The sequence below is a fragment of the Malaclemys terrapin genome, chromosome 2, assembly GCF_027887155.1.
Source record: "Malaclemys terrapin pileata isolate rMalTer1 chromosome 2, rMalTer1.hap1, whole genome shotgun sequence".
Classification (NCBI taxonomy): domain Eukaryota; kingdom Metazoa; phylum Chordata; order Testudines; family Emydidae; genus Malaclemys; species Malaclemys terrapin.
In genome coordinates, this window is record NC_071506.1 from 187,562,183 (window position 1) to 187,572,854 (window position 10,672).

Here is a 10,672-nt window from a genome sequence, read left to right on the forward strand (position 1 = left end):
AGGCAATGGAAATTGCATACACTGCAACTTCAGCATCACTCCCTTACTAATAAAATATTACCATTGTATGTTATTTAGACACATCTAAAACAATAAATTTAAGTCTGAAATGTTACCATGACAAGCAACGTTATTGTGTAATACTATGAAAGGTATTGCACCATATGGAAATGATAGTATCTTCAAAAAGCATAAAATATCACATTTATCTTATTACTACTAGCATATTTTAATGTGTTGTTGAAAATCATGGTTCTGTTACTTATGAAAATGCAAAAATCAGAGTATGACAAATTAATTCCAAATGTAGATTTCTTCTAAGAATTTGTTTTTATGTCTTCTGTTATTGCCACATGTTGCCGATCCCACAACATAGAACAGCAGATGACTTAGTTGAAATGGTTCTTCACTGTTTTTAATATTTTTAACATCCCAAAGGGCTTTTTATTTATATGTGTAATAATTTCCAGATTTTTGAACTGTTGCACTGGGCAGTGGTCTGAAAAATCTAGTGGCTATTATACATATTTTTCTCTCAAAGATGGCTTTAGAGTATGGGAAGATGGACCTTTGGGTTGGATTATTAAAGTAGCCATTCAGTTTTGTTAATGAGTTTTTTCAATGTTTGTTTACATCTACTTGTGAATTACTAAATAATTTCCTTTTTTAAAAAGGTACTGCTTTCTTAGTACCAGATTCTGCTACCATTACACTGAATAGCATATGACTCCACAGTAGTCCCACTGATTTCAACAAGACTATATCCAGAGTAAGATACTATTCAGTATGAGAAAGAGGACTGAAACAATGCTCTTACTTAGCAGTGAATCCTACTAACACTTAATACTGAATGTACTAGCATTTGAAGTTAATGGTGTCATTAGAGGAGGTTTTGGAATAAATTGATAGACTAGACAGTAGTAAGTCATCAGAACCAGATGGTATTCATCCACAAGTTCTGAAAGAATTCATATATGAAATTGCAGAACTACTAACTGTAGTTTGTAACCTATCATTTAAATCAGCTTCTGAACCAAATGACTGGAGGATAGCTAATGTGATGCCAATTTTTAAAAAGGGGTCCAGAGATGATCCCGGCAATTACAGGCCTGACTTCAGTACCGGGCAAACTGGTTGAAACTACAGTAAAGAACAAAATTGTCAGACACATAGATGAACATAATTTGTTTGGGAAAAGTCAACATGTTTTTTGTAAAGGGAAATCATGCCTCACCAATCTACTAGAATTCTTTGAGGGGTCAACAAGCTTGTGGACAAGGGGATCCAGTGGATATAGTGTACTTAGATTTAGATTTTCAGAAAGCCTTTGACAAGGTCCCTCACCAAAGGCTCTGAAGCAAAGTAAGCTGTCATGGGATAAGAGGGAAGGTCACCTCATGAATTGGTAACTGGTTAAGATAGGAAATAAAGGGTAAGAATAAATGGTCAGTTTTCAGAATGGAGAGAGGTAAATAATGGTATCCCCCAGGGGTCTGTACTGGGACCACTCCTATTCAACATATTCATAAATGATCTGGAAAAAGGGGTAAGCAGTGAGGTGACAAAATTTGCAGATGATACAAAACTGCTCAAGATAGTTAAGTCCCAAACAGACAGCAAAGGCTACAAAAGGATCTCACAAAACTAAGTGACTGGGCAACAAAATGGCAGATGAAATTCAATGTTGATAAATGCAAAGTAATGCACATTGCAAAACATAATCCCAGCTATACATATAAAATGATGGGGTCTAAATTAGCTCTTAATACTCAAGAAAGAAATCTTGGAGTCATTTTGGATAGTTTTCTGAAAACATCCACTCAATGTGTAGTGGCAGTCAAAAAAGTGAGCAGAATGTTGGGAATCATTATGAAAGGGATAGATAATAAGACAGAAAATATCATATTGCCTCTATATTGCCTCTATATAAATCCATGGTATGCCCACATCTTGAATACTGTGTGCAGATGCGGTCACCCCATTTCAAAAAAAGGAAAATATTGGAATTGGAAAAGGTTCAGAAAAGGGCACAAAAATTATTAGGGAGATGGAACGGCTTCCATATGAGGAGAGATTAATAAGGTTAGTACTTTTCAGCTTGGAAAAGAGATGACTAAGGGGGGATACGATAGAGGTCTATAAAATCATGACTGGTGTGGAGAAAGTAAATAAGGAAGTGTTATTTACTCCTTCTCATAACACACAAACTAGGAGTCACCAAATGAAATGAATAGACAGCAGGTTTAAAACAAACAAAAGGAAGTATTTTTTCACATAACGCACAGCCAACCTGTGGCACTCCTTCCCAGAGGATGTTGTGAAGGCCAAGACTATAACAGGATTCAAAAAGAACTAGATAAGTTCATGGAGGATAGGTCCATCAATGGCTATTAGCCAGGATGGGTAAGGATGGTGTCCCTAGCCTGCGTTTGCCAGAAGCTGGGAATGGGCAATCAGGATGGATCACTTGATGATTACCTGTTCTGTTCATTCCATCTGGGGCACCTGGCATTGGTCACTGTCAGAAGACAGGATATTGGGCTAGATGGATCTGTGGTCTCACCCACCATTCTTATGTTCTTATGTTTTACTCATGGTAATTAAGTGTTTGTGGGATCATGCTCTTAGATTCATGTAGGGCTTGTCTATATTAGAAAAGTTTCACCACTGTAACTAAATAGATTAAAATCAATCTAGTCTAACTGATTTAGCTTAATTGAGTAAATTAACAGCAACCCCAGTAATGTTAAGGCAGAAAATTATCCGAAGGAATAGAGTAGGTGACAATGTGCCAATCTTTTGATACAAATAGAATAGGAATAAAGGACATAGTTGCAGATGTAGACCGTTGAAGAATGTGGCCACATTTTTGGTACAGGTGTTTGCTTTTTTAAGACAGAAAAATATTCATAAACTAGAAGCATTTAAAAAAAAGTTCAATGAAAGCTATACTTCTTAACTGGACCATTGTGAGGAGCTATTAATTAGAGCGTCCATCTGTCAGAACAACAGCCCCGCTCAGGGTAGTCTGAAAGGTCCAGAATAACTGAGGAGGAATCAGTTGCTGAACTGTTGGACAAGAAGAGAAGTGAGGGGGCTCATTTACTTCACATAAAAATGATTTCCAATTGCATCAGTCTTTCAAAAAAATTCTGGGGGAGAGCTCCAGAGCAACTTCCTCCTGTGTTAGCGCCTGGCACCAAAACCAGTTAAACACCTTCCTTTCCTCCTCTTATTCCGATAATCAGTTGCAGTATGAATGTTAACTTATATTAATAATACTTTGCACTTTTCACCCAAGGGTGTCAAACATGAAAGTATCATTCTTCCATTTTACAGCTGAGTAAAATGAGATACATTGGGCTGGAGTCTCCTTTTACGCCAGTTTTAAACCCGTGAAACTCCATTGATCTTAGTGGAGTTACAGTTGAACCTCAGGGAATGGAGGTTGTTCATAATTCTGAAATGTTCATAACTCTGAACAAAATGTTATGGTTGTTCTTTCAAAAGTTTACAACTGAACATTGACTTAATACAGCTTTGAAACTTTATTATGCAGAAGAACAATGCTGCTTTTAACAATCTTAATTTAAATGAAACAATCACAGAGCCCGTTTCCTTACCTTGTCAATTCTTTTTTTTTTAAAGTTTCCCTTTATTTTTTTAGTAGTTTATGTTTAACACAGTACTGTACTGTATTTGCTTTTTTTTTTTTTTGGTCTCTGCTGCTGCCTGATTGTGTGCTTTTGGTTCCAAGTGAGGTGTGTGGTTGACTGTCAGTTCGTAACTCTGGTGTTCATAACTCTGAGGTTCTACTGTACCCTTGATTCCCAGTGCTGTAATTGAAAAGAGAATAAGCCCAGTGAGTCATTAGTATAGACTGAAACAGATCCCAGGAATCCTGACTGTTATGTTCGCTAGATAACATTCCTTTGTAGATTTTCCTGTCAAATATTTTTTTGTATGCAGACCCCACTAATCACTAAGCTGCTTCCCACTTTACCTCCATACGGGCTGCTCTTCAAACATTTTCAATAAGTGATTCTACAGAACCCATATTTTCAAAATTGCTTCTACACCACTATTTATTATGTATGTAACAGATTGTCCCTTATAATACCAGTGTATGGTTCCATTGAAGTCCGTAGTAAATTTCTCGTTTCCAAAGGGACCAGTATTGGGCTTATTGTATTGTTATACATTATCACATCACACTATAAAATACAAGGTTAAACCCTGGTCAATGGGAGATTACCTATCTGTGTAGTCAACAAAGACAACACATTAAGTGAATCTTTCTTGTGAATCCAGTCAATCAAGTCATTTATATTTATATTTATTTTATATATATACATAACTGAAAATAATTATTTACACATGTAAAGCACATACTGTGAAGAGGTGGGAGCCTATGAATGGACTCATAATGGGGATGACATAGTCACAATGATAGGCCAAGCAGATTATTTTAGCAACAACTTTTTCTGCACGATAAATGACAGAAAGACTTTGAAACAAAAACTTTAATTGATGGTTATGTTATTTCTTCCCTTCCCTCCCCCCACGCCCTGCTTTATGATTTCCAATTTATTTTGATATAGAGACATTTTAGAGTATCTGTTCAAATTATTTTTAGTATTATTTTTCACCTAAAATTGGCCCTTCATTGATATTTTGTATTACCAATATGTAAGTGGCAGGGTGGATAGCAATCTATGATTTTTTTTAAATAAATCAGATTTTTTCATTTCAATTTGATTTTTTAATTTAAAGGAAATACAAGTTTATTTAAAAAAAACTATTGAAAATTAAAGTTGAAATTGACAACCTATGTTAAGGCTTAAATTTATTATAATTTATTAAAATAATTTACATTAAATCCAAAAATAGTATTAAGCCATACAACTTTGCTGCCAAGTTTTAAAGAAAGTCCAGTCACTGAACCAGTGAAAGTCACTGGCCAAACATCTGGAACCAGAGTTTGTTGAAGTGCTTTTGACAGCAGTAGCCTCTTCTGAAGGTTCAGAGAGAATATTTTCTTCATTTCTATTTATTCAATTTAATGACTAGTTCATTCAAAGTTAAGAAACTGACCAGGAGTAGAAAAAGCAGGAAATATTGTTTTCCTTTTCCAAGCTAAAAATAAAAACTAGGTTTGAGAGGATGAGATCTACTAGTTCTAAAATCTTGAAGGCCATGGAAACAATCAATTTAATTTACTAACTACAGAGAATACTTCTTTTGCTTAATGAAACAGTTTTAAATGCATGTTTTATTATGTATTTAGTATGTTTAATGAATTTTATTTAATTTAAAAAAATGCCGTTTGTATGAACTTTTAATTAAATTCAAATTTCCATCCAAACAAAGCTTTACACAAATCACAAATAAAAAAATGTATCATTATCTAGTAAATAAAAAATGCATCATTCGCCATTTTCTAGCATAATAAAAATGTAAAAATTAAGAAGCTGAATAAATATTATTTAAGCTATATGATTATTTAAATAAATGTGTATAGATATAGTATATCCTCTTGGTTAGCAAAAAGAAGCACCACTTTTAGTGTAAAGCCTATATTTAAATGCAAATCAATATGTTTTAATGGTTATCAAATAATAAGAATCAGCCTTTCTTTAGGAAAACATCTAAAAAGTACAAATGCAAAACACAATTAAAATTGATTATTTAAAGCAAGATTTCCTGCTTGATTACTTTAATTGTGATTAAAACTGGTGTTTTAAATTGCTTTGATTTAATTCTATCCACCCTGGTTAGTGGAAATAATTTATGTGTTCAGGTTGTAAACTCCTAAACATAACTTTATTATTTGAAAATAAGTGTTACTATGGAGTAATGCTTCTAGCCAGCTCCTAGGCAGTGGTTAGTTTTCAAGTAACATTTTATTGGGTGTGTCTCTGTCATTTGATCCATCCATCCATCTACCTTTCTCATCTTTCCATCTATTTCTCTGCCTTTCCACATCTAAAGCATCTATCACCATAATATTTAAGGTGCCTAAGGGTATGTCTACACTACGAAATTAGGTTGATTTTATAGAAGCCGATTTTTAGAAATCGATTTTATACAGTCGATTGCGTATGTCCACACTAAGTGCAGTAAGTCGGCGGAGTGCGTCCTCACTACCGTGGCTAGCATCGACTTATGGAGCGGTGCACTGTGGGTAGCTATCCCACAGTTCCTGCAGTCTCCACCACCCATTGGAATTTTGGATTAAGCTCCCAGTGCCTGATGGGGCAAAAACATTGTTGCTGGTGGTTTTGGGTACATGTCGTCAGTCGCCCCTCCCTCCATGAAAGCAACTGCAGACAATCGTTTTGTACCTTTTTTCCTGGGTTACCCATGCAAACGCCATACCATGGAGCCTGCTCAGCTCACCATCACTGCTGCTGTTGCATCAGAGAGGCTTTCAGAACCAGTTTCATGACTGGCCAGGCTTCGGTGTGACAGTTGTGTGTGTTTCTCTTTGATGCAAACCCGCCCCCTTTGTTGATTTTAATTCCCTGTAAGCCAACCACCCTCCCCTTCGAAATAAAGTAACTATTGTTTTGAAACCATGCATTCTTTCTTTATTAATTAAAAGAAAAATGAGATAACTGACAAGGTAGCCCAGGTGGGGTGGGGGAGGAGGGAAGGACAAGGCCACATTGCTTATTGTAGCCACACTAAAAATCAAACTGTTTGAATGACAGCCTTCTGTTGCTTGGCCATCCTCTGGAGTTGAGTGGCTGGGTGCCTGGAGCCTCTCCTCCCTCCCCCTTCCCCCCCCCCGCATTCTTGGGCATCTGGGTGAGGAGGCTATGGATCATGGGGAGGAGGGTAGGTGGTTATACAGTGGATGCAGCGGGGGTCTGTGCTCTTGTTGGCTTTCCTGAAGCTCCAACAGATGCTTCATCATGTCCATTTGCTCCCCCAACACTCGCTTCATTATGTCTGTTTGCTCCCCCATTAGCCTCAACATCGCGTCCTGCCTTTGCTCTTTGCGCTCACTTAATTCTTTCCTGGCCTCTGCCACTGAATGCCTCCTTGCATTAAGCTGTGCCCTATCAGTGCGGGAGGACTGCATGAGCTCAGAAAACATGTCATCGTGAGTGCGTTTTTTTCGCCTTCTAATCTGCAATAACCTCAGGGATGGAGATGATAGGGGGAATGCAGAAACATTCTACACTCTACGATTCTGGGGGGACTGCATGGTCACCTGTGCTGCTGAGTTCGCCATGCTGACCAAACAGGAAATGAAATCCAAAAGTTCCCGGGGCTTTTCCTGTGTACCTGGCTAGTGCATTGGAGTTCAAAGTGCTGTCCTGCGCAGTCACAATGGAGCATTCTGGGATAGCTCCTGGAGACCAATACCGTCGATTTGCATCCGCGCTACCCCAAGTTCAACCCAGCAAAGTCGATTTTAACGCTACTCCCCTCGCCAGGGAGGAGTAAAGAAGTCGATTTTATGAGCCCTTTAGGTCAACAGAACGGGGTTGGTTGTGTGGATGCATTCATTTTTAAATCGACCTAACGTGGCTAAATTCAACCTAACCGTGTAGTGTAGACCAGGCCTAAGTATCTTTGCGGATCAGGGCCTAAGTGCTTTGGATAACTTAAACACATTTTGTGTTGACCTTAAAGGAAAGAAATTATTATAAATACATAAAAATGGAGAGGAATGACAGTGAAGGAATTATAATTTAAACAGTTTAAAATTTACAAAATTCAGAATGCTGTGTATAAATTTATATCTAGATATCCCTCTCTGCAAATTGCCCCAGAAATGTTTCCTTCTTCAGTTTTCTCCAAAATTATACCATCCAGAAGTCTAAGATAAGTAATATGTCATCTACAGTGTTGTTGTAGTCGTGTTGTTCCCAGAATATAAGAGAGACAAGGTGGATGAGGTCATATTTCAATGACTGTTGTGGAAAGGACAAGCTTTCGAGCTATATAGAGCTTCCCAACAGAAGTTGGTCCAATAAAAGAAGATAAATAATAGCCAGTTCTGAGCCAGTAACAAGTTTTCTAAAATTATAAAATATTACAGTTTTAAATTACATTATCACATGGCCCTGCAGATATAAAAATGAAAATTTTATACTATTGGAAAGGAGAAATTCCCAGCTGCTCACTGGGATGCACTCCTACCACATACTTTTAGCCCTGGATCAGTCTGTGATAATAGACTTTAAAATTGTATTTTTAATAGACATATTTATAGGGGGGTTTTAAAAGAGGTTTTTATGATTCAGTTGAACTCATGGTAACTAAAGCACCTGACTTTGAAGAGAGGTGAAAAAAATACCAATTATCTTTTTTTTTAGAAAACCTCTAAAACATTTGAAAACCTTTTTTTCCTTTTCTGTAAATATATGTGATACATATTGAATCTATCATGGGTTGGGGGAGTGGTATAAAAGAAGAATGCTATCATTTCACACTCATGCTGATAAATACTTTGTATATCAATGTGTTTATATATCCTTTATACATCTCTGGGTTTGTGTATGCGACACACACACACACACACACACACACACACATATATGAACTTTCCATGACCCAGCAATTTGCAGAATGTTCTAAAAGTAAATGTGTCCAAGGACAGTCAGCTGCATTTCTGGAGAGTGTCAGTGCTCCTTACTTCCGTTGTATTAACTGGAATGTCTTTCTTTTTTTTGGCAATCTGGAGTCAACTGTCTTTCTACCTCCCCTCCCTCTGAGATATAAAAGCAGAATCTGATCCTTTCTCCTGCTATTCATGAACAGAAGTTCATGTGTGTCAGTAAACGTAGCTCTGAGCACATCTATGCACTCTCATGGAAGCCACAGCAGCATTTCTCCTGTTGTTATTTCTTTTGACACTTGCATCTCTGAATAATACACAATAGCCAGATTGCTGGTGGTGGGATGGATATGGGAGATTTCTAGCCAAAAAGCAATCTTTGCTGCTCCTACTGAAAAGTCTTGAGAGTTAGCTTCCCCCCCCCCCCCCCCAATCTCTTTCAGTTCTGTTCAGTAAAACTTTATGGACATGAAAAACTATACAAATATTGTGAAGGCATAAAGGAGACAGCCTCCTTCAAGTGTCTGAGGTAGGCACAATCTACTCAGGAATGTGGAGATTGAACAGTGTTACTACTTCAGTTTTTTGACTAGGAATATCTATGAGCCAGCCTCCCTTTTTTGATTGCAGTAACTGGAAGGATCACTTAGTAAACAGAAGTGTTGGAAAGATCACCCTGCAATACTGCCGAAGCATGTTTCCTTCATATCAGCCTTTGTTGCCAAAGTAGGGCCAAATTCTATAAACCAATGCCTGTGAATAAAGTTACACTTCAATGGATTACTCACATGAAAAACTTTATTCATATCTGTAGATGTTTGCAGATCACACCCTTTGTCTAGATAAGCATTCTTCACAAACACACATCCTGCCTTTGTTATTTCCCCCATCCCCCATTCTTCTAACTTTTTTGTCTATTTACAAGCATGACCCTCATTTGTTGCGTTATGCTGAATTTACATTATATGGTCTCCAGAGCAGGGACATTTTTTACTTGCATTTGTGAGACGTCTGGCATATTTCTGAGTCTTCACAAAAGTATCAGAGGGGTAAGCTGAGCTGTCAGGTGGTGGGAGCTCTCTATCTCTGATCCTCTACCAATTTTAAAGGTAATTGCCAGTAAACCTAAATTTGCTACAGACAGACAGAGAAATGTCATTGAATTGAGTTTTAGGCCTCACTTCTGTCAGCCAGGTATCTACAAAGAATCATGTAAATTAAAACTAAAGACACTTTGGCCAAAATTTTCAAAAGTGCCCATTAATTTTGCGTACCCAACTTGAAATTTCTAATGCCTGATTTTCTGAGATTCAGAGTACCTACAGCTCCCATTGACTTCATTTGAAGTAGTGGGCACTCACTGTTTTTTGAAAAATAAGACCCTACAAGTGCAAGCCTTGGCCTCCATTGAAGTCAATGGTGAAACTCCCATTAACCTCAATGCGGGCCCAGATTTCACCCCAGGTCTCTAAAGTTTGGGAACCCAAAACCAGAAGCACCCTGAGAGTTAACATTTTTGAATATTTGGGTCTTTGTGCTCAGCTCAAGAATGACTGGATTTTAATACAATAAATGTTACAGGAGGGTCGATTTCAATGAAGAAGAGTTGCTGTATAGATCTGGAAAAGAGTAATTGCAAAGTTTTATGTGATTTAAAATGGTTTTATGCATGCACAATAACATTTTTTAAATTAAATTTTATGTGGCATAATTAGTTGCAGTACACTGGAACTGCACAAAAAACTGTGATCTGGATTGTCATTAGCCCTATTGTGACTGTACAGTAGCATGAGAAGGAGTAACAGATGCCTCCTTGTGCAGCCACATGAGAGCTACCAAGATCAAGGCTTCAATTTCCATGCAGAATGCAGTCCTGGCATCACTTCAACCAGCAAGTAAGTTGGTGGGGAAGAGATGAAATGAGTGGGTTCACCCAGGACGCCTGTTAGCAGAAGTGGTTGGGTGCAAGAGATGAAATAAGATGCATCTTTTTTAGGGCTGCAATAGAGTACTTAGCCCTCCCAGAGCATGCAGGTGGGAAATACAGGAGGAAATGAGACTCTCTCAGGCACAGTTCCTGTCTGATGCTCCTCCTGATGG